The 25919-nt window shown below is 43.4% G+C and overlaps 1 protein-coding gene across 1 annotated transcript in view; it reads right to left on the reverse strand.

Moving 5' to 3' along the window:
* LOC139370989 (nck-associated protein 5-like) overlaps positions 1-25919 on the reverse strand; it is a 110108-nt gene that overhangs the window by 57601 nt on the left and 26588 nt on the right. Inside the window, exon 2 of the mRNA XM_071110945.1 lies at positions 5977-6167. The gene's annotated coding sequence lies outside the window, so the exon portion shown is untranslated. The remainder of the gene's footprint in view (positions 1-5976; positions 6168-25919) is intronic.

A 25919-nucleotide genomic window follows, 5' to 3' on the forward strand; every position in this document is an offset into this window, starting at 1 on the left:
GAATATTGCAATTGAGACTCCCGTTGGTAGCAAATCCGCATTCGGATTCATCCATCTTATTATGGAGTGACTGGTCAGTAGAATGAGGGAAGACGTGACCGGTTTTCCCTTCGCTTCCATATCACCAGGATCCCCCCCTCCCTGCCTCTGTAACGCCAGCGTTTCCTCTTGGGTAGCCTAAAAATTGGGTCGGAAATACAGAGAGAGCCCAGGGCAGATGAGTTGAAGTAGAAGCCGGAATTGGGGTAAGTAACTGCCGAGCTGATGTTCAAAAGTTATTGTCGGCTGTAAGAAATAATAGCATACATTGTGAAAATAAAATAAAAATAAACAACAAAATAATAAGTTGGGTCGGAGCTTACAAAATGACAGCCATCCAGTACGGTGCCATCTTAGACTTGCTTTCAATGAGAATGACAGAGCTATAACTCACATTTCTATGTGAATCTGATCGGGTCGCCCAAAGTGATATAGGCACACACACCTCAACTCCCCCCTCATAGTGCATAAACTCAGAAACCCATGCTTACACATTACACACACTTGTCCCCAGAGATTTGTGGAATGTGAGATCAGTTGTCATATGTCGTTAATCTTTATGAACACCCACACAGTAAGAGTAGCATATGTGCTACAGGGACCCTCCAGGGGCTCACAGTGTGTCCCACAGGGACAGCCATTATGGAGAATCAGAGCACAGTTTCACATAGAGTAGACACTTCTAATGAGATCTGGTTGTGAAAGTAATAATGTCCTGGAGGTCTGATAACAAGCAAGACTGTTCCTTTCTTAGTCTTTCGTGGTAATATTTTTTTGCCTAGGTTTAGAGAACTTATATTAGACTACCAACAGACTAAACTATATCTAACCAATGTCCACAGAAGCCAACTTGACAGTGTGGTAGTCAAGTAAAGAGTTTTGAATTCATAGCCCATTAGGTCACCCAGCCTACATCTTTTTGTGAAGAGGGATATTGGTCATCATTATCCCTGGTATGCCCCCACCCATTCCCTCTCTCCAATGGAATGTTTGCCATCCTGGGGGGCTAGCAGTTGTTAGCGAGCATGTGTGTCTGCAAGTGTCAGTGATGTTTGTGCACCTGGTCCCAAAATGAGTGCCTAAGACAAGATACATTTGTCTAAATATCACTTTATACCAGTCACAACTGATAAGGAAAACGGGTAGTGGACTCTGCTGTAGTTTTATCTCTTTTCCAAAACAGTGAAAAAAACATTGTTGAAATCATGTGGTGATACAGTATAACCTCTGTTGACTGAATACCAAGAACTCGGCATGAATTCCAAGAATGGATTGAAACCATATTCATGAACTACTGAGACAAATAGACAGTCGAGTGGATGAGGTTCCTGCACAGCGATGTATACAAAATCAAAGGGAAATTTTAAAAAGTAATTTAACCACAGTGCCAGAAATAGACTGCCGCACTGATAAAACAGAGTTTCCACAACCAGACAGCCTCCTCTCATGCATTTAAATAATCTCACAGCAGATTACAACCGCAGCAGAAGTGCCGTTTGACGTCAATAGCGTCCATTAATTTACATGGGAGAGTAAACCGCCCAGAGAAATAATACACTCCTTAAAGAAAAACGAAGAGAAAGGAGCAAATAAAGACAAAGATGAAGAAAGGAGAAAAAAAAACTGCCTTTTGATGAAGACTTGAATAATTCATCAAGGAGAATCTCAGATTGAAAATAATTAAAAATCAACAGATGGCCTCTCTATTACCCCCTCTTTCGTTCCCTCTCTTCACTTCCCAGCTCTATCACTCACTTAATCTTGCTCTCCTTTTGGCATTGGTTCACTCCAGAGAAGCCCCTTGCTTTCCCCACTCTTCCCCTGTGCAATGGTGGCGGGACTGACCCTGGACACAGTGGACAGACGACTCCATTCACTTTCTCCTGTACAAGCCAGCCTCAATGGAGACGCAATGGAGGGGCTCAGTCAGTGACCACTAAATCTCCAAGCTCAACAGGAGCTTGGGGGGGGGGGGGGGGGGGGGGTCTAATCCAGCTAAGCCTGTAGCACTGTGACACTCAAATCTCGGCCATGACCCACTGTTGTAACCGACACCAATGGAAAGTCATTAGCTGGACGTACTCAAGGTCATGGTGCAGACGTTAGACTGGCTAATTCTAATGGTCGACATAAGCAAGCTAGGGGAAGTTCCTTCTCAATATTAGCTGTAAAATGCTCCCCTCGCAATCCTTCTTAACCTTAATTTCAACAAATAGCAAAATAGTTGATCAAATCACTTTATGACATATGAAGTAAAAATTGCATGTCCCCATTTATAGCTACTGTATTCCAAGGTGCATTGAAGCTGTTCTGGCCCAACACCCTTGTCACGCCCTGACCATAGTTTACTTTGTATTTTCTCTGTTTTGGTTGGTCAGGGTGTGATCTGAGTGGGCATTCTATGTTACATGTCTAGTTTGTCCAGTTCTATGTTCGGCCTGATATGGTTCTCAATCAGAGGCAGGTGTTCGTCATTGTCTCTGATTGGGAACCATATTTAGGTAGCCTGGGTTTCACTGTGTGTTTGTGGGTGATTGTTCCTGTCTATGTGTTTTTCACCAGATAGGCTGTTTTAGGTTTTCGTTACGGTCATTACGTTTATTATTTTGTAGTGTTTGTATTTTGATTCGTGTTTTACGTTTGTTTAATAAACATGGATCGCAATCTACACGCCGCATTTTGGTCCGACTCTCCTTCTCACGAAGAAAACCGTTACAGAATCACCCACCACCAACGGACCAAGCAGCGTGTCAACAGGCAGCAACAGCAGCGTAAAGAGGAATGGACATGGGAGGACGTTTTGGATGGCAAGGGCTGTTACACTTGGGAGGAGATACTGGCTGGAAGAGATCGCCTCCCATGGGAACAGGTGGAGGCACTTAGGAGAGCTGAGGCAGCCGGAGAGAGGAGCCGGCGATATGAGGGAACACGGCTGGCAAGGAAGCCCGAGAGGCAGCCCCAAAAATTTCTTGGGGGGGGGCTAACAGGGAGTATGGCTACGCCAGGTAGGAGACCTGCGCAAACTCCCTGTGCTTACCGGGGGGCTAGAGAGACCGGACAGGCACCGTGTTATGCAGTGGTGCGCACGGTGTCTCCAGTGCGGGTGCATAGCCCGGTGCGGTATATTCCAGCTCCGCGTGTCTGCCGGGCTAGATTGAGCGTCGAGCCTAATGCCATGAAGCCGGCTCTACGCAGCTGGTCCCCAGTGCGTCTCCTTGGGCCGGCTTACATGGCACCAGCCTTGCGCTCGGTGTCTCCGGTTCGCCTGCATAGCCCAGTGCGGGCTATTCCACCTCTCCGCACTGGCAGGGCGACCGTGAGCATTCAACCAGGTAAGGTTGGGCAGGCTCGGTGCTCAAGAGCTCCAGTGCGCCTGCACGGTCCGGTTTTTCCAGTACCACCTCCACACCCCAGCCCTCCGGTAGCAGCTCCCCGCACCAGGCTTCCTGTGCGTGTCCTTGGCCCAGTACCACCAGTGCCAGCACCACGCATCAGGCCTACAGTGCGCCTCGCCTGTCCAGCGCTGTCGGAGCCCTCCTCCTCTCCAGCGCTGTCGGAGTCTCCCGCCTGTTTAGCGCTGTTAGAGCCTTCCTTCTCTACAGCGCTGCCGGAGTCTCCCGCCTGTTCAGAACTGCCAGTTAACATAGAGCTGCCAGTTAGCATAGAGCTGCCAGTTAGCATAGAGCTGCCAGTTAGCATAGAGCTGCCAGTTAGCATAGAGCTGCCAGTTAGCAAGGAGCTGCCAGTCTGCAAGGAGCCGCCAGAGCTGCCTGTCTGCAGGATGCCGCCAAAGCTGCCAGTCTGCAAGGAGCCGCCAGAGCTGCCAGTCTGCAAGGAGCCGCCAGAGCTGCCAGTCTGCAAGGAGCAGCCAGGGCCGCCAGTCAGCATGGAGCAGCCAGGGCCGCCAGTCAGCATGGAGCAGCCAGGGCCGCCAGTCAGCATGGAGCAGCCAGTCAGCATGGAGCAGCCAGTCAGCATGGAGCTGCCAGTCAGCATGGAGCAGCCAGAGCTGCCAGTCAGCATGGAGCAGCCAGTCAGCATGGAGCAGCCAGAACTGCCAGTCAGCATGGAGCAGCCAGTCAGCATGGAGCAGCCAGAGCTACCAGTCATCATGGAGCAGCCAGTCAGCATGGAGCAGCCAGAGCTGCCAGTCGTCCAGACTCTTCCAGATCTGCCAGTCGTCCAGACTCTTCCAGATCTGCCAGTCGTCCAGACTCTTCCAGATCTGCCAGTCGTCCAGACTCTTCCAGATCTGCCAGTCGACCAGACTCTTCCAGATCTGCCAGTCGACCAGACTCTTCCAGATCTGCCAGTCGACCAGACTCTTCCAGATCTGCCAGTCGTCCAGACTCTTCCAGATCTGCCAGTCGTCCAGACTCTTCCAGATCTGCCAGTCGACCAGACTCTTCCAGATCTGCCAGTCGTCCAGACTCTCTCAGATCTGCCAGTCGTCCAGACTCTCTCAGATCCGCCAGTCGACCAGATTCTCCCAGATCCGCCAGTCGACCAGATTCTCCCAGATCCGCCAGTCGACCAGATTCTCCCAGATCCGCCAGTCGACCAGGATCTGCTGAAACCGCCAGCCAGCCAGGTTCTGGTAGTTTCTACAACCTGCCTGGGCTTCCTCTCAGTGCTGAGCTTCTTCTCAGTGCTGAGCTTCCTCTCAGTGCTGAGCTACCCATCTGTCCCGAGTTACCTCTGTCCCGAGCTGTCCCTCTGTCCCATGTTATCATTGTGGTGGGTAACCTATTTAGGGACGTTTAGGAGGGGGATTAAAACTGTCATGGAGTGGGGTCCACGTCCAGCGCCAGAGCCGCCACCGCGGACAGATGCCCACCCAGACCCTCCCCTATAGGTTCAGGTTTTGCGGCCGGAGTCCGCACCTTGGGGGGGGGGGTACTGTCACGCCCTGACCATAGTTTACTTTGTATTTTCTATGTTTTGGTTGGTCAGGGTGTGATCTGAGTGGGCATTCTATGTTACATGTCTAGTTTGTCCAGTTCTATGTTCGGCCTGATATGGTTCTCAATCAGAGGCAGGTGTTCGTCATTGTCTCTGATTGGGAACCATATTTAGGTAGCCTGGGTTTCACTGTGTGTTTGTGGGTGATTGTTCCTGTCTATGTGTTTTTCACCAGATAGGCTGTTTTAGGTTTTCGTTACGGTCATTACGTTTATTATTTTGTAGTGTTTGTATTTTGATTCGTGTTTTACGTTTGTTTAATAAACATGGATCGCAATCTACACGCCGCATTTTGGTCCGACTCTCCTTCTCACGAAGAAAACCGTTACAACCCTATTAGACATGCTCTGGAACTTTGGCAACTACAAAATATTTTTTAAACCTTTTGCTTTGGGCTGGATGTGTCAATGTGTAGTTCATACTTTGTGCATAATCTATGAGCAGAATTACTGTTTTACCTCAATTAGCCACAAAATCCCTAGTTTGAAAGCGACTTCTTTCTGGAAGCTGTGCTGCGCCATTTTCCCTACATTTCCCCCCACGTCGGCCAGCCCCATAGTAATTAGAGTTCAACCAATGAGCTTCTGCCCCTCGCCATTTGAGTGACAGCTAGCAAGAGGCACATCATGCACACACAGCAGAGAGGGAGAGACGTAGTACTCAATTTTTGGGGATCACTTTTGGCTCGAGAGTGCTACTTTCAGAACTACTGGCTAAAAAGCATACAAAAGTACCAGAGAATCTCTAAAACCATGTTTGGCTGTTACCTGTACGTCCCCAATATTGACCGATATTGATGAGGCGCTGCTCATTGGATGGTGACAATCACCAGCAGGGGCTTCAGTGTAATACCTCAACAACTATACGAAATCTAACTTAATAGAAACTGTAAAGTGTATTATTTTTTAACAGTCAATTCCCTAGCACTGCAGATATCAGTGACACAGACCAAATAGTCATAATGAGTCCACTCACCTCAGAGCTAGCTTCTAGCCGTCTATCATGTGGCCCTCTGGGGCCAGGGACCTCAACCTCAGGAATAGGAGTGTGGTTCCTGTCTCTGGGGGGCAATCCCATGCTTTATCTCACTGGCGCCACTGATTTTCCTGCATCACATTATACCACGTTGAATCACCAGAGATAAGGGAAGATGGAGGGTAAGAATCCTGTTAACAAAGACAGAGATGGATAAGTCACGATGGCAAATTCATGAAGAATGCACATTTACGATTTTTCCCCAATAGGTGAGGCAGTAGGCATCCTGCTGGCATCAGAATTTATAGAAATGTAGCATATTCAATGCTGACACAATCACTTCTTGGTACGGACGTTGCTGATAGCTCAGGCTATAATGTTTTCACAGCTGATACATTTCCATCACGTCCAAGATAGACAGGTCGAGGAACCATTGCACAAGGATATGGAAATGCCATCTTTTAACAGTGGTTTGCAATTTATCTTTGAAGATTTCATTTCCTCCTCTTTGTGCTTTCTTAGGCAAAGAAGTGACATAGCCTGCAGCATCAGTCAGCTCATTTAATTTAACACCACACTGCTCAGCTGATCAATATCTTCTATACATTTCCTGTTTAAGTAAAGTCAATACAAAAACATTACATAACCTATACCATCTGTAAGCTAATTGGGAAACATGACCAGCACACCTTGCCTCAGCCTGAACATGTCAACAGAGTGTGAGCTTTCTGGATTTAGACCATTTCGGGGGGGGACGAAATCACAACAACAACCTATGGGTACCCTTTGAACACGAAGCTCGTGTATCTCTCTACCAGTAACTAATGCCCAACAGTCTTCTGCCTCGTCAATAAACTAAAGGGTGATACCACCATCCGTCTCCAATCTGAAGCATGTAATTAAAAACTAAAAAGGTTCACCCTGGTCATGACAAGTCAAGACCTTTGACCAGGAACCCAACTTACAAGACACAGGAGCTAGCTGGCATGTGGCCTTCTGGCTGACCCATCAAGCCAGTATCCAGCTGAACCCTGAGAGGAAAAGACCCCCCCCCCCAAAACTCCTGAATGTTGCTTTGCCTCGCTTCACACGTTTCCCGTTCCCTTTTTTTTTTTACCAGCTTTTTGTATATCTGAAAGGGGTAGGGGGTAGATAACATGGAAAAACAAAGGCCACCTAAAGACTTACACTGAGTGTACAAACATTAGGAACACCTGCTCTTTACATGACAGACTGGCCACGTGAATACAGATGAAAGCTATCATCCCTTATTGGTGTCGCATGTTAAATCCACTTTTAAAATATATATATATATTTCACCTTTATTTAACCAAGTGGGCCAGTTGAGAACAAGTTCTCATTTACAACTGCAACCTGGCCAAGATAAAGCAAAGCAACACAAACAACAACACAGAGTTACACATGGAATAAACAAACATAGTCAATAACACAATAGGAAAAAAAAATCTATATACAGTGTGTGCAAATGAGGTAAGATAAGGGAGGTAAGGCAATAAATAGGCCATGGTGGCAAAGTAATTACAATTTAGCAATTAAACACTGGAGTGATAGATGTGCAGAAGATGAATGTGCAAGTAGAGATAGTGGGGTGCAAAGGAGAGAAAAAAAATAACAATATGGGGATGAGGTAGTTGGATGGGCTATTTACAGATGGGCTATGTACAGGTGCAATGATCTGTGAGCTGCTCTGACAGCTGATGCTTAAAGTTAGTGAGGGAGATATGAGACTCCAGCTTCAGTGATTTTTGCAATTAGTTCCAGTCATTGGCAGCAGAGAACTGGAAGGAAAGACGGCCAAATGAGAAATTGGCTTCGGGGGTGACCAGTGAAATTACCTGCTGGAGCACGTGCTACGGGTGGGTGCTGCTATGGTGACCAGTGAGCTGAGATAAGGAGGAGCTTTACCTAGCAAAGACTCATAGATGACATGGAGCCAGTGGGTTTGGCAATGAATATGAAGCGAGGGTTAGCCAAGGAGAGCATACAGGTCACAGTGGTGGGTAGTATATGGGGTTTTGGTGAGAAAACGGATGGCACTGTGATAGACTGCATCCAATTTGCTGAGTAGAGTGTTGGAGGCTATTTTGTAAATTACATCGCCGAAGTCAAGGATCGGTAGGATAGTCAGTTTTACAAGGGTATGTTTGGCAGCATGAGTGAAGGAGGCTTTGTTGCAAAATAGGAAGCCAATTCTAGATTTAATTTTGGATTAGAGATGCTTAATGAGAGTCTGGAAGGAGAGTTTACAGTCTAACCAGGCACCTAGGTATTTGTAGTTGTCCACATATTCTAAGTCAGAACCAGCCAGAGTAATGATACTGGGCGGGCGGGCGGGAAGGTGCGGACAGCGATCGGTTGAATAGCATGCATTTAGTTTTACTTGCATTTAAGAGCAGTTGGGGGCCACGGATGGAGAGTTGTATGGCATTGAAGCTCGTCTGGAGGTTCAAAGAAGGGCCAGAATCAGTGTAGATGAAGGGGAGGAGACTGCTTAAAAATAAGGATTTTTAAGCCTTGAGACAATTGAGACATTAATTGTGTACGTGTGCCATTGAGGTGAATGGGCAAGACAAAAGATTTAAGTGCCTTTGAATGGGGTATGGTAGTATTTTCCAGGCACACCGGTTTGAGTGTGTCAAGAACTTCAACTCTGCTGGGTTTTTCACACAACAGTTTCCCTTGTGTATCAACAATGTTCCAACACCCAAAGGACATCCAGCCAACTTGACACATGGGCCAGCATCCCTGTGAAAGGCTTGACACCATGTAGAGTTCATGCCCCGACGAATTGAGGCAGGTATTCCTGATGTTTTGTACATTCAGTGTATATCCCTTTCATACTAAGACGTATTTCCGACAACTTTACCAACTTTTTTCAGTCTTCTCTTTATATCCAAAACATATTGCTGATAGCAAAGTTATTTAGTTTATTTCCGCCTAGTAGACCTAGTAATAATTTTGGTAAAGTTCTGCCTACGGCTTAATATAATGCAGAGGCGGCATTTTTATGCATTATGAGCTGTACCAGTTAACAATTATTTAAGATATAAATAGATTTGATTGATTGGCATAAAGCCCTTTTTACATCAGCATATGTCAGAAAGTGTTTATACAGAAACCCAGCCTAAAACCCCACAGAGCAAGCAATGCAGATGTAGAAGCACGGTGGCTAGGAAAAGCTCCCTAGAAAGGCAAGAACCTAGAAAGAAACCTAGAGAATAACCAGGCTCTGAGGGGTGGCCAGTCCTCTTCTGGCTGTGGCGGTGGAGATAAGAGTACATGGCCATTAAGGCTAGATAGTTCTTCATGATGTTCAAATGTTCATTGATGACCAGCAGGGTCACAGTGGTGATTATCTAGCAAGCCAGGCAACTAAAAGCAACTTTCTAGACAACAATATTTTGGTTTGGTGCTAAAAGTTAGCTTGTTAGCTATCTAGCTGGCTAGCCAGATCATATAATTACTAGAACATACAATATATATATACACAAAAGTATGTGGACACCCCTTCAAATAAGTGGATTCAGCTATTTCAGTCACACCTGTTGCTGACAGATATATAAAACCGAGCACACGGCCATGCAATCTCCATTGACAAACATTGGCAGTAGAATGGCCAACAAGTCAGTTTGTAAAATGTCTGCCCTGCTAGAACTGCCCTGGTAAACTTTAATGGCTGTTCTTGTGAAGTGGAAACGTCTAGGCTCAGTCCGAAGTTGCAGGCTACATAAGCTCACAGAAGCGCGTAGCGCGTAAAAATTGTCTGTCCTTGGTTGCAACACTCACTACCGAGTTACAAACTGCCACTGTGAGCAACGTCAGTACATGAACTGTTCTTTGGGAGCTTCATGAAATGGGTTTCCATCGCCGAGCAGCCACACACAAGCCTAAGATCACCATGCGCAATGCCAAGCGTGGGCTTGAATGGTGTAAAGCACGCGGCCTCTTACTGACAGTTGTGGCTGCGTCGCATGATGTATTGTTGTCTCTACCTTCTTGCCCTTTGTGCTGTTGTCTGTGCCTAATAATGTTTGTACCATGTTATGTGCTGGTACCATGTTGTGCTGCTGCCATGTTGTGTTGCTACCATGTTGTGTTGCCATGTGTTGCTGGCATGCTGTTGTTGTCATAGGTCTCTCTTTATGTAGTGTTGTGGTGTTCTGTCCTATATATTTATATATATATTTTATTTTTAATCCTAGCCCCTGACCCATAGGAGGCCTTTTGCCTTTTGGTAGGCCGTCATTGTAAATAATAATTTGTTCTTAACTGACTAGTTAAATAAATTGGACTCTGGAGCAGTGGAAACGCGTTCTCTGGAGTGATGAATCACGCTTCAACATCTGGCAGTCCGTTTGGATTTGGCGGATGCCAGGATAACGCTATCTGCATAGTGCCAACTGTAAAGTTTGATGGAGGAGAAATAATGGTATGGGGCTGTATTTCATGGTTCAGGCTAGGCCCCTTAGTTCCAATGAAGGGAAATCTTAACGCTACAGCATACAATGACATTCTAGACGTTTCTGTGCTTCCAACTTTGTGGCAACAGTTTGGGGAAGGCCCTTTCCTATTTCAGCATGACAATGACCCGGTGCACACAGCCAGGTCCATACAGAAATGGTTTATCGAGATCGGTGTGGAAGAACTTAACTGGTATGCACAGAGCCCTGACCTCAACCCCATTGAACACTTTTGGGATTAATTGGAATGCCGACTGCGATCCAGGTCTAATCGACCAACATCTGTGCCAGACATCACTAATTCTCATGGCTAAATGGAAGCAAGTCCTTACAACAATGTTCCAACATCTAGTGGAGAGCCTTCCCAGAAGAGTTGAGGCTGTTATGGCAGAAAGGGGGGCACCAACTCCATATTAAAACTTCTTAGGGCTGCAATCGATATGACAACGGCCAGTGAAAGTGCAGGGCGCCAAATTCAAAATAACAGAAATCTCATAATTAAAATTCCTCAAACATACATGTATGTATCTTATACCGTTTTAAAGGTAATCTTGTTGTTAATCCCACCACATTCCAATTTCAAATAGGCTTTACAGCTAAAAGGACCACAAACGTTTATGTTAGGTGACCACCAACACACAGAAAAAAACAGCAATTTTTCCAGCCAAAGAGAGGAGTCAACAGAAATCAGAAATAACATTATAAATATACCCTTACCTTTGATGATCTTCATCAGAATGCACTCCCAGGAATCCTAGTTCCACAATAAATGTTTGATTTGTTCGATAATGTCCATTATTTATGTCCAAGTAAGTTACTTTTGTTAGGGAGTTAGGTACACAAATCCAAACGCTCGTACAGTTCCACCCGAATGTCGGACGAAAACTACAAAAAGTTATATTACAGGTCATAGAAACATTTCAAACTAAGTATAGAATCAATCTTTAGGATGTTTTTATCATAAATCTTCAATAACGTTCCAACTGGAGAATTCCATTGTCTGTAGAAAAGCCATGGAACGCAGGTCGCTTTCATGTGTAATGCGCATGACCAGGACCTGGCTCTCTGCCAGACCACTGACTCAAAGAGATCTCATCCAGCCCCACATCACAGTAGAAGCCTCATTCAAGTTTCTAAAGACTGTTGACATCTAGTGGAAGCCTTAGGAAGTTCAACATAACCAATATCCCACTGTGTATTCAATAGGGGCTGGGTTGAAAATCGACCAACCTCAGATTTCTCACTTCCTTTTTGGATATCTTCTCAGGTTTTTGCCTCCCATATGAGTTCTGTTATAATCACAGACATCATTAAAACAGTTTTAGAAACGTCAGAGTGTTTTCTATCCAATACTAATAATAATATGCATATACGAGCAACTGGGACTGCTACTCAATACTGCCCCTGCAGCCATAAGAAGTTAATGCCCATGATTTTGTAATGAGATGTTCAATGAGCAGGTGTCCACATACTTTTGGTCATGTAGTGTATCTAACTGTAGCCAACTTTTTATTCAGGAAAATTAAGACATTACAAGGTAATTATTTACAAATTATTTACAAGTATAAGCAAAAAAACTTACCAGAAGCAGGCGGGTGAAAAAAGTAGAGTGAGAGCAGTGACTGTATACTAGCAGGGAGAGGCTATACGGACACAACTGGTACACAAATTGACAAAGTATGTCGCACAGCGAGAGTTGAGTGGAAGTTAATGGATTCTGTCATCCTGATGAGCCCTGCTAGTTTATGCTGGCTAGCTGGAAACAGCAGCATGGCACTAGTAAAATAAAGTTGCTAATTTCGACGGGTGAGGGAGAAATAACTTGTAGTATTAGCTGGATGTCACCGTGACATGCCAATGAGCTAATGTAATGGCAAGCCATTGCAAATGACCAGTGCAACTGTTGTATTTAGGTGCTTGCTAGCCTCTGATACTGGCGACATCTCCCAGAGTGAAGCAATATGGTCAGGCAAAGAGGCTATAGTGCTTGCCAATGTGAGTTGAATAATGACAACATTTTTCTTGTGTGACTCCAGATGTGGGATCTTAATTTGATCACTCTGGTTGCGGCAACTTTTCCTGCACTGCAGGAAATGCAAACTTGTAGTGTATTCAAGATTTTTAAAAGGCTTCTAAGTTTGTAGCTTCCACTTTAAAATGTCAGACTTGATTTGCCCAAATGAAAAATGATTGGCCATTACTTATAATCCACATTTCCTGTAGCAAACTGGCTCAATTTAAGATTCTACATCTGTACAGTGCCAGCAATAAAACACAAAAAAAGACATGCTCTAATTGAGCGAGGCGTCAAAGTGGAAACTCCGCCCGGCTTCGGTTGGGTCATTATAATTCCAAACAATGCATTCTAAAATTACTGTGGGATGAGTTTTTGCTTGTAAGCAGGAATCCGGAATATATAATTATGGTCAGATTTGCCAAATGGAGGGCGAGGAAGAGCATTGTACGTATCTTTGTATGTAGAGTAAAGGTGGTCTAGAGGGTTTTTTCCTCCGGTTGCACATGTGACAAATCACACACACGACTAACATCTTTGCCTTTGAATTTAGGCCATTACTGTTGTTAATGTGAAGAAATGAAAGCAGTGTAGTCACTCAGGTTACCATGACAATGATCACAACAACAGGGTCAAAGTTGAATTCCTCTTGCGCTTCCCGGCAAAAAAAATGTCAATATAAAAGATGAATGCCGACAAGGTATAATTCACATAGGATTTTTGGTACGTTGCCTGAAAATAATTATTGGGCAATGTGTTTTTCCAAAGTTGTGGAAAAATGGCTTTCCAAACAGCCAAATGTTTACGTGGTAAATAAATACTCTGTTACTGTTTTAAAAGAGAACCAAGTAAAAAAAACAACCAAGTAAAAAAAATGTATGGGATGATACAGAACGGTCCTGACAACTTTTTTGTGATTTCACATGTTTTTAAGAAACTACCCCAAACAGCAAATAACTTCCTCATCCTAGTTTTTTAGTATGGGGACCCAGAAAAACATGAACAAATGCTCCAAAAATACCCAAATACATCCTTTAAAAGCTCTCAGTATAGTGATGCAGGTCTTTAGATGTTGTACACATGAAATTGCGTCATTCTGAACTTTATCTGTAATGTTAAATTCCATTTTGTTGCGACTTGAGAAATACTTCTCCGTCAATTCTACAAGTAAGTGCCAAAATAAAGGAAACACTTGAGTAAATGAGGGATACAACATGCGCCGAATACAACAGGTGTAGACCTTCCCGTGAAATGCTTACTTACAAGCCCTTAACCAACAATGCAGTTTTTTTGTAGTGATGTACTGGGATGCACACACTAACCTTTGTAGCGCCTTGCGGTCGGTCGGATGTCAGTTGTTGCCATACCAAACAGTGATGCAACCAGTGTGGATGCTCTCGATTGTGCAGCTGTACAATTCTTTGAGGATCTGAGGACCCATGCCAAATCTTTCCAGTCTGAAGCAGAATATGCATTGTCGTGCCCTCTTCATGACTGTCTTGGTGTGTTTGGCCCATAATAGTTTGTTAGAGATGTGGACACCAAGGATCTTGAAGTACTCAACCGGCTCCACTACAACCTGCCGATGTGAATGTGGGTGTGCTCGGCCCTCCTTTTCCTGTTGTCCATAATCACCTCCTTGTCTTGCTCACATTGAGGGAGAGGTTTTTGTCCTGGTACCACATTGCCAGGTCTCTGACCTCCTCCCTATTGGCTGTCTCATAGTTGTAGGTAAGTGGTTCCCAAACTTTTTATAGTCCCTTACCCCTTCAAACATTCAACCTCCAGCTGCGTACCCCCTCTAGCACCAGGGTCAGCTCACTCTCAAATGTTGTTTTTTTGCCATCATTGTAAGCCTGCCACACACACTATAAGATACATTCATTCTTATGTTTAATAAATGTGAGTTTTTGTCACAACCCGGCTCGTGAGAAGTGACAAAGAGCTCTTATAGGACCAGGGCACAAACAATAATAATCAATCATTTTGTTCTTTATTTAGCCACCTTACATATAAAACCTTATTTGTTCTTCCAAAATTGTGAATAACTCACCACAGGTTAATGAGAAGGGTGTGCTTGAATGCATGCACATAACTCTGCAATGTTGGGTTGTATTGGAGAGTCTCAGTCTTAAATCATTTTCCACACACAGTCTGTGCCTGTATTTATTTTTCATGCTAGTGAGTGCCGAGAAACCACTCACACAGGTACGTGGTTGCAAAGGGCATCAGTGTCTTAAAAGCATGATTTGCCAAGGCAGAATACTCTGAGCGCACCCCATCCAGAAATCTGTCAGTGGTTTCTGAATTAAATTCAATTTTCACAGAACCGCTTGATGCAATTTCGATGAGGCTTTCTTGTTCAGATATCGGTAAGTGGATTGGAGGCAGAGCATGAAAGGGATAATGAATCCAGTTGTTTGTCATCCATTTCGGGAAAGTACCTGCGTAATCGCACACCCAACTCACTCAGGTGCTTCGCTATATCACATTTGACATTGTCCGTAAGCTTGAGTTCATTTGCACACAAAAAAAAATATTCAATGATGGAAAGACCTGTAGGTTGTCCATGTTAATGCAGACAGAGAAGAGATCCAACTTCTTAATCTTAGCCTCAATTTTGTACCACACATTGAATATACAATTGAAGTTGGAAGTTTACATACACTTAGGTTGGAGTCATTAAAACTCATTTTCAACCACTCCACAAATTTCTTGTTAACAGACTATAGTTTTGGCAAGTTGGTTAGGACATCTACTTTGTGCATGACACGAGTAATTTTTCCAACAATTGTTTACAGACAGATAATTTCACTTATAATTTACTGTATCACAATTCCAGTGGGTCAGAAGTTTACATACACCAAGATGACTGTGCCTTTAAACAGCTTGGAAAATTCCAGAAAATGATGTCATGGCTTTAGAAGCTTCTGATAGGCTAATTGACATAATTTGAGTCAATTGGAGGTGTACCTGTGGATGTATTTCAAGGCCTACCTTCAAACTCACTGCCTCTTTGCTTGACATCATGGGAAAATCAAAAGAAATCAGCCAAGAATTCAGAAAATAATTGTAGACCTCCACAAGTCTGACTCATCCTTGGGAGCAATTTCCAAACACCTGAAGGTATCACGTTCATCTGTACAAACAATAGTACGCCAGTATAAACACCATGGAACCACGCAGCCGTCATACCGCTCAGAAAGGAGACGCGTTCTGTCTCCTAGAGATGAACGGACTTTGGTGCGAAAAGCGCAAATGAATCCCAGAACAACAGCAAAGGACCTTGTGAAGATGCCGGAGGAAACAGGTACAAAAGTATCTATATCCACAGTAAAACGAGTCCAACATAACCTGAAAGGCCGCTCAGCAAGGAAGAAGCCACTGCTCCAAAACCACCATTAAAAAATCCAGACTGTGGTTTGCGACTCCACATGGGGACAAAGATCGTACTTTTTGGAGAAATGTCCTCTGGTCTGATGAAACAAAAATAGAACTGTTTGGCCATAATGACCATTGTTATGTTTGGAGGAAAAAGGGGGACACTTGCAAGCTGAAGAACACTATCCCAACCGTGAAGCACGGGGGTTGCAGCATCATGTTGTGGGGGTGCATTGTTGCAGGAGGGACTGGTGCACTTCACAAAATAGATGGCATCATGAGAAAGAAAAATTATGTGGATATATTGAAGCAACATCTCAAGACATCAGTCAAGAAGTTAAAGCCTGGTCGCAAATGGGTCTTCTAAATGGACAATGACCCCAAGCATACTTCCAAAGTTGTGGAAAAATGGCTTAAGGACAACAAAGTGTGAACTTCTGACCCACTGGGAATGTGATGAAAGAAATAAAACCTCTCTCTACTATTATTCTGACATTTCACATTCTTAAAATAAAGTGGTGATCCTCACTGACCTAAGACAGGGAATTTTTACTAGGATTGAATGTCAGGAATTGTGAAAAACTGAGATTAAATGCATTTGGCTAAGGTGTATATAAACTTCCGACTTCAACTGTAGTTGCGGAGAGTCCATGTAATCCTAGATTCAGATCATTTAGGTGAGAAAAAAAACACCAGATAGGCCAGTCTTGTGAGAAACTCGTCATCATGCAAGTGATCAGACAAGTGAAAATGATGGTCAATAAAGAAAACTTTAAGCTCGTCTCTCAATTTAAAAAAAACATGTCAATACTTTGCCCCTTGATAACCAGCGTACTTCTGTATGTTGTAAAAGCGTTACATGGTCGCTGCCCATATCATTGCATAGAGCAGAAAATAAGCGAGAGTTCAGGGGCCTTGCTTTAACAAAGTTAACCATTTTCACTGTAGTGTCCAAAACATCTATCGTGAGGCATTCCCTTGGCAGCAAGGATGCTGCAGTGTACCCAAGTGGCGACGGGAGCAACTGCTTGCCCGCACGTTGAAACTCCACTATGTCTCCATGTCATGGCTTTTGCTCCATCAGCACAGATACCAACATGAGGAGCAGCTACATTTGGCTACATACGGACCATTAGTGGAATTCCCGTAATGGTTAATGTGATTGGATGTTAATTATTTGACATTACATGGTTTCATTTTAGGCAGTGAAACGAGGCTACTCAGGCGACAAAAAAACCTCACCCTTTGTACGCATCTCTGTGTGTGGAGTAAAGTTGGTCTAGAAGGTTTTTTCCTCCAGTTGCACATGTGACATCTTGGTAGAAATTAGGTTAAATTAATTTAAAGTTTTACTGCATTAAAGTCCCTGGCCACTAGGAGTGCCGCTTCTGGGTGAGCATTCTCGTTTGCTTATGGACTTATACAGCTCGCTGAGTGCGGTCTTAGTGCCTGCATCGGTTTGTAGTGTTAAATAGACAGCTACGAAAAATATAGATAAACTCTTGTTAAATAGTGTGGTCTACAGTTTATCATGAGGTATTTAACCTTGAGACTTCCTTAATATTAGAGATTACGCACTAGCTGTTATCAACAAATAGACAGACCACCACCCATCATCTTACCAAAGGTGTGCTGTTCTGTCGATAACTGTCTATTATCTATGTCCCCGTTCAGCTACAACTGAACGAGGACGTGAAACATAAGATATTACAGTTAATGTCCCGTTGGTAGGATAGTCTCGAACAGAGATCATCCAGTTTATTCTCCATTGATTGCACATTTGCCAGTAGGATGGATGGTAAAAGTGGATTATCCACTCGCCGACGAATTCTCACCAAGCACTCGAATCTGCAGCCCCTGTATCGGCGTCTCTTCTTCATGCAAATTAAGGGTATTTGGGCATGGTCTGGGAGACGTAAATATTTCGCCTTAGATTCGTTAAAGAAAAAAATCTTATAGTGAAAGCATGGGGTGCTTCCACACAGGAAGTTCCAGACACTTGTAGAATCTATGCCAAGGCGCATTGAAGCGGTTCTGGCAGCCCAACGGACTATTAAGAGATTGTTGGCGTTTCCTTTATTTTGGCAGTTACCTGTAGCAGCAGGCTACATGGAGAATGGAACAGCTGGAGGGGAAATGGCTCGAGTCGCACAAAAGGAAATATAACATTCTGGATAAAGTTCAGAATGACAAAAAAAAACATTTAAAATCAGGAGTTTAATGGTTGTGATAGGAGAAAACTGAGGATGGATCAACAACATTGTAGTTACTCCACAATACTAACCTAATATTAGAGTGAAAAGAAGGAAGAATGTACAGAATAAAAATATCCAAAACATGCATCATGTTTGCAACAAGGCACTAAAGTAATACTGCACAAAATGTGGAAAAGCAATTCACTTTTTGTCCTGAATACAATGTGTTGTATTGGATTTGCCCCAAACAACATAACACATTAACGAGTACCACTCTCCATATTTTCAAGCATAGTGGCGGCTGCATCATAGTTATTGGCCCAGTGTCGTCTGGGTTAGGGGAGGGTTTGGCTCGGGGGGCTTTACAAGTAGGCTGTCATTGTAGATAAGAATTTGTTCTTAACCGACTTGCCTAGTTAAATAAATCAATAAATGTTATGGTTATGCTTGTAATCGTTAAGGACTGGGGAGTTTTTCAGGATTAAAAAGAAACAGAAAGTGTTTTTTAATTTAAAAAAATTATACAAATGTTATTTTTTTGTGTGTAGATCATTGACACAACATTACAATTAAATCCATTTAAATCACACTTTGTAACAACAAAATATGTAAAAAGTCTAGGGGAGTGAATGCTCTCTGAAGGCACTAGTCATGATTACTGCATTTTCACAGGCTCTGTAACCAAAAATACAGGTATCAGATATGTGTCTGTGTATGGTTGTCTGCTTTTTTCAAGGTAAATTCATTAACACTTCCATTGTTCCCTAATTTGAACTGGAAACAGCCCCCATGGTTTAACACCATCCCCACCCCTCTCAATTTGACCACAGTAAAATTCCACGTGACTATTGAGTCACAGTAATCTCCTTTTATGCACTCTTGACATGCCTTGATAATACCCAACTTGCTAATGATCATCAGGCCCTCGTGGCCTGGTACTCAGGGCTCTATTGTTCCTCTAGCCACTCTGACATCAATGCAAATGCAATGGAAAATCACAAACACATCAAAAACAGTATAGTGCTTTTAAAAAACTAATCTCACAGTGATGATCAAGTTGAAGAAAGAACTTCAACAGCAGGTTGAAACTGAGTGTAAAACATTGTCATGGTGGATGTTGTTTCAAAGCTTAATGAAATGGACAGAGCTTTCTAAGGTGATGATTCATTCAAAATACCCATTTTAGAGCTCATGCAAAACCCTGAAGTAAAATTACGATTGTGCTACATAGCCTACCGCATATTAACCACGGCAGAAAAACATAAAACTGATTTAAGATGTATTTGGTACATAATTGGTCTATTCTAGCCTCTACTCCAAAATTAAACAAATTAGAGTAATTACTTTTGAGTGTGGACTGTATTATTATTATTATTATTATTATGATGCATACTGGATGGACTGGTTACCTTATGCTATACTCCAAAAATGTTATCCATGATTCTGGGAGAGAGCCCTGGGCGAGCCCGAATGTTGATTCATCGATTTTTCAGAGCAGCTTACAGGTAGCCTACAATTAGTGAATTTGTATTTGATTTTGAATAGCCTAGTAATAGGAAATTCTTTATATTTTCATAATTAATTAGGTGACACGTTACCTTTAGCCATACAGAATATCTCACCACCATGCATTTCCATCAACTCCTCTCTCTCCTTTATTCCTTTCTCGAGCAGATAGACAGGCTGTCAACAGTTTAGTGAAATATGTTTTGTTTGCGAAAACATGTTAATATCTATGTTCACCAACAAATGTAACTTGGTTTCCCAAATGAAGCACTGGGCAGCTGCAGGAACAGAGTTGAAGAGACCATGGCATACAGAGTTTGGGCGGAAGATCACCTGTCGAGCAGTGAGAGCATGCTCCTCAAACAGTGGTTGATCCAATAAGTGTTCCTATATTTATTTCTCAGCTGCTCATACTAAGCACAGCTCCGCTATAAAACCGAAGTAGCCTACCAGGCATCTTTGAAAAACAGACTAGAGGGAAAGCACACTGCCTCCATTCGCTATTGAGTGCATTTGAATATGGGCCATTCTAAATCAAAACTACATTTGACATATTTGACCAGATTTGACCAGATTCAATTCAGACCAGTGAGCTGAGATAGGTGAGAGCTGAGACGGATGGCACTGTGATAGACTGCATCCAATTTGCTGAGTAGTGTGTTGGAGGCTATTTTGTAAATGACATCGCAGTAGTCAAGGATCGGTAGGATAGTCAGTTTTACGAGGTTATATTTGGCAGCATGAGTGAAGGAGGCTTTGTTGCGAAATAGGAAGCGGATTCTAGATTTCATTTTGGATTGGAGATGCTTAATGTGAGTCTGGAAGGAGAGTTTACAGTCTAACCAGACACCTAGGTATTTGTAGTTGTCCACATATTCTAAGTCAGAACCGTCCAGAGTTGTGATGCTAGGCGGGCGGGCAGCAATCGGTTGAAGAGCATGCATTTAGTTTAACTAGCATTTAGGAGCAGTTGGAGGCCACGGAAGGAGAGTTGCATGGCATTGAAGCTCGTTTGGAGGTTTGTTAACACAGTGTCCAAGGAAGGGCCAGATGTATACAGAATGGAGTCGTCTGCGTAGAGGTCGATCAGAGAATCACCAGAAGCAAGAGCGATATCATTGATATATACAGAGAAAAGAGTAGCCCTGAGAATTGAACCCTGTGGCACCCCCATAGAGACTGCCAGAGGTCCGGACAACAGGCCTTCAATTTGACACACTGAACTCTGAGAAATAGTTGGCGAACCAGGCGAGGCAGTCATTTGAGAAACCAAGGCAATTGAGTCTGCCGATAAGAATGCGGTGATTGACAGAGTCGAAAGCCTTTGCCAGGTTGATAAAAACGGCTGCACAGTACTGTCTTTTATCTATGGCGGTTATGATATTGTTTAGGACCTTGAGAGTGGCTGAGGTGCACCCATGACCAGCTCGGAAACCAGATTGCATAGTGGAGAAGGTACGGTGGGATTCGAAATGGTCGGTGATCTGTTTGTTAACTTCAAAGACTTTAGAAAGGCAGGGCAGAATGGATATAGGTCTGTAACAGTTTGGGTCTAGAGGCTCTCCCCCTTTGAAGAGGGGGGTGACAGCGGCAGCTTTCCAATCTTTGGGGATCTCAGACAATACGAAAGAGAGGTTGAACAAGCTAGCAATAGGGGTAGCAACAATTTTGCCGGATAATTTTAGAAAGAGACAGTCGAGATTGTCTAGCCCAGCTGATCTGTAGGGATCCAGATTTTGCAGCTCTTTCAGAACATGCGAGGAGGCCTGGAGATGCTAAACGTCTTAATTAAGTTGGTCAATTACCGTGAGACTGGCAGGCTTTTGCATGACAATAACCGGCTGATAAAATGTCATGACCACTGCAGCCCTAGTAACTTACCACATCTTCTGTCTGAAATGTACTGTCTGAAATGGGTGTACAAACCAGTTGTGGCACTTCAAAACGCCCCTTCGGTTGTGTAACTGGTCAAACTAAATGATAATAACTACTGCTTTGACTGCTTCTCCACGTTTGTAAAAAACCAAACGACATAAAATGTCTCGCTATCAAGTACCAGTCTCTCCATCTGGTAAACCAATGTGAGTCGCTCTCCTTCTCCATCCCACTGCCACCAACACAACTCTCTTCCCCGAAGGCAATGAATGCATGATCAAGTACTCAAGCATCGCTTCTGACCTATATTCATGCAGCAACATCAGAGACATGTGTCAAGTTGTCACTGATCCCCACCCTTTGCCATTTTAATTAATCAATACTTTAAGAGCTTCTGCCACTCTCCCTAGGCTAATATGAGATGCCATATGTTACCTTTGACTGCCACCCACATTAAGTTATGGTCATAATGTAGAGGCCCTATGACCACATATAATACATTATTACATGCCTACCATATACATACATACATATGTATTCTGAAAATAGATAGTCTGTGAAAACCAAAAGGGGAAAGAGTGAAAGAGAGAATGAGTCGGGCACAAGAAAGTGCGGAAGAAGTACCTTGGAAGGTCAGACAGCTGGGCACAACTGCATGGCAGTCTTTGCGACTCGGCATTGACTGTGCTTCAGCGCCTTTGAATCTGGTTGAGCTAGCCCCTACCAACACATACACTGACCCACACAGGTTTCGCAACCTTGTCCCATTTCTGATACACACATTCTGTCACATCCAGTTAGCCATGTGGCTTCTGCAGTGTTTACAGTCTGAAGCATGTGAAGGTGTCCATGTGAAGGTTAGTCACAACCCTGCAACTCGCATTCAAGGGTATGTTGGAGACAGCAATGAATACGTGCGCCAAGTCAACTTAATCAAATTGGTTGTTTCTGAGCAAGCAGCCATATCTGGGCTAAAATACTGTGGGGCTCAACGGTCAGACGCACATTCAAAAAACTGCTTGCCGTCCTGACACAGCTATTGTTTCTAACCGCATAGCCTAAAACTCAACTAGATTCGCTATATTTCAGATTACTATCAAATGCTTACATTTCCCACCATCTCTTTCTATAACAATTGTGTCTCAACCCAGTATCAATCAAAGCACAACATTCAATACTTTTATGAATCTTGAAGATTCACAGGACATGGATCGAGAAACCAAAGCATTTTCCTTTTACTGTACCTGCTTTTTCACTGTTTTTTTCTTACTCAAGTTGCATTTTGTCAGTTGAAGACTTGTACTGTGACATCAGAGGTGACCTCTAAGAGCTCTGAATATGGTTTTCTACAACTACCACTGATTTATCATTGTCTGTATGTCACCCCAAATACAGAATCAGGGGGGGATTTAGTCCCCGATAGGAGTGTTTATCCGATATAGCTCCCCATATTGCACTGCTGTCCCACTCCACTGGTCCCTCCACCCCTTAGGGCAGGGCACACACCTATACAAACACTCCCTTCGCTTGTACACTGTTGACCAGGGAGTAGAAGGCAGGAGAGGGGGAGGGAGAAACAGTGCTCCCCTCTCACATCTGCAAGTAATAATCTATAGTATGTGAATGCTTGTGGGCTGGATTAGCAGCCCTGTTGTTTTAAAAAGCACAGTAACCCCTTTTTGCAGAGAGACGTGGGTATTAACGGTGGGGCAGGCGGGGGAGAAACCAGAGGCTAGTAATCTTCTTATGGGAATGCTTTGGCCTTGATTACCATACCACTGTGCCCTTGCAGATGACCCCATTTTCATACAGCCACAGACAGAACATTCCATATATACATCACACCGACCAGAGGTCAGGGACATTGCTTTATTCATTTAGAAACACGTAGAATTTCTGTAAGCATTGAAATCTGATTGAAGGACACATTTCTGAAGGGCGTGTTACGACTTGGCAGATATGGAGATATGGATCTGGCATAAGAATATTTATGTTTCACTTTGATTAGATCAGCAGGGGTTTACGTTTGGTTGGAATTAAAAGGATGAAAAGGTTCAATAATAAATGCTTAGTTTGACAAGACCTACAAGACTGTTGCAATGAAAATGTCACAATGTGAACAGGAAATTAACAAAGGCCAAGCACAATCAAGATGGGTCAAAAACGGTAAGTGCCAGACTGCTTTAATTTCTTAAGTGCGTAGACATCAGCATTGTATATGAATTAGTAGAGATGTCTCAAGAAGATATGGCAACTCATTCCTTTGTGTGTGTGTGTGTGTGTGTGTGTGTGTGTGTGTGTGTGTGTGTGTGTGTGTGTGTGTGATTTCTCCCTCTAGTGATTTCAGTCATCTATATCCAGCTCTTGGTAGTAATTACCACCCCCCAAAAATTACCAAACTAAATCTGTGCTGCTTTGATGAGGAACCAAGGCAACCGTACATAGATAATGGGGAAAGGAGAGAGAATGAGATAGGAAGAGAAAAGATAAGACAGAGGAAGCCTAGAGGCACACGGGGTGGGGTATAAAAATTGGTGGCAGTGTGTCGGGTTGGGCAGTATCCAGATGTTCATATTGTCCTTCTTTTATCCCGTGATTTATTGTATTACCGGCTTAGTACATAAGGGGGCGCCAAAAACAGAACCAAAAACCCATTAGGCGTCTACCACACTGTTATCAAAATTAGCACAAATAATAGTACATTTCCATGGAGAATGGTAGCTAAATATGCTAATGAGCTGGGAAAAAAATGCAAAGACAGGCAGTCCAGCTCATAAAGTAATACATATATATAGGTACATTTTGTGGTGAGTTTGGACATTTACAAGCGAATGTGAACGAGAGACATTGTTCAAATGAAAAGTACGGGCTCTGGAGCAGCAGATACGCTGTGTCTGTGTGGAGTCTGACTGCGCTAGGTCAACAAGCCAGCCTGCTCTGCTCTGAGAAGATGGGGGAGGAGCAGACCGGCCAAGAACTGAGAGGAGAAAAACAAACGCAAGGAAATCAAAAAGATAGCAGTGGCAGCTGTACAGATAACTCATTCCTAAACAGGCTTTGCTTCCTCAAACAAGGCAGAAAGCCAACACAATATAATGCCCCATCAACTTATTAATTAAGCCACTTAATTAACTAGAAAGCTAAATTTACAGGTAACGTTCACACAGAATTCTTTGTTTTTCATGAATGAAAAAAGAGATACAACACATAAGAAATATCTTGCTTCGTTTCGTAAACACAGATCTAAAATGCTTCGTATTATAATTTCTGCTCAACATAAGACGAACAAGCATATCAGCAGACAGCGCTCTGACTGACGTGTAGCTACATTTCTCCTCTGATACCTACTTTTCCCGGTGTAGCCAGCCTACTTTTCTCATTTGAAGAAAAATATTAGGAAATGTAGCTGGATACATTTTTTCATGATAAACAGGAATATGATGGTCATCCATATTTTTTGCAAAAAATACTTTATTTTTCATTCTAAGCATATTTAGCTAACTTATTTAGCTAACTTGTGTGGCTGCCAGCCAAATTCAAAATTCAAAATGCATCAGTCATCTGATGAACATAAAGTTGTGCTAACTCCTTTGAAGGAGGATTATAGTTGCATGTCCCTGATCACTCCACTGAAGCAAAAAAAAACAAAAAAACACTTGACGTTCAATATAAAATGCGACCCCTGTCAATACACAGCTGGACTCCCGCTTTCTCCAGTTGTGCCATTTACAAACAAACACGTGATTGGCCATTTTGTTTACGTGTTGCTGTGCGCTTTGTGCGTTTTGTTGCCAACCTTACTTTGCTACCAGACAACTTTACGGTTTTTACTTTTTAATTACCGTTTATATTTTTGTTTTTTCCCTCACTCAACTTTTTTTTCATTCAACTTTTTCACTCTGGACGTGGTTTGTCAGGACCTCCAACTGCCGAAGCTAAGTAGTAACATTAACATGATGCCTTCTAATTGCAGTCGCTGTACTCATAATATACAGGAGAACGATCGCCTTACGGCGAAGATAGCTGTGTTGCAAGCCCAGCTTCAGACACAATCGTTAGGCAAGGGTCATTTCAGTATAGGAAAGGATGAAACAGTGTCTGTACCACCGGTAAATACAGATAGTAACGTCAGTATAAATCCCCTCGCATGGTCCCCGCAGCCGGACAACTTTCTCATGGTTTCTGGAGGGAAATGCTGTAGGAATGCTCAACCGGTGTCGCTCATTCAGCCGAAAGAAACTTTCAACCGGTTTCCCCCATTAAGCAGCGAGTTGGAGGCCGAGCCTTCTCTTGTCTCTACTCTTCCAGTTACGGGGTCTGAGACGCCGAAGCTTCCCACCATTAGCTCTGACAAATTGAAAACCCTAGTCATTGGCGACTCCATTACCCGCAGTATTAGACTTGAAACGAATCATCCAGCGATCATACACTGTTTACCAGGGGGCAAGGCTACCGGCGTTAAGGCTAATCTGAAGATGGTGCTGGCTAAAG

Source organism: Oncorhynchus clarkii, chromosome 17, assembly GCF_045791955.1.
Source record: "Oncorhynchus clarkii lewisi isolate Uvic-CL-2024 chromosome 17, UVic_Ocla_1.0, whole genome shotgun sequence".
NCBI lineage: Eukaryota > Metazoa > Chordata > Actinopteri > Salmoniformes > Salmonidae > Oncorhynchus > Oncorhynchus clarkii.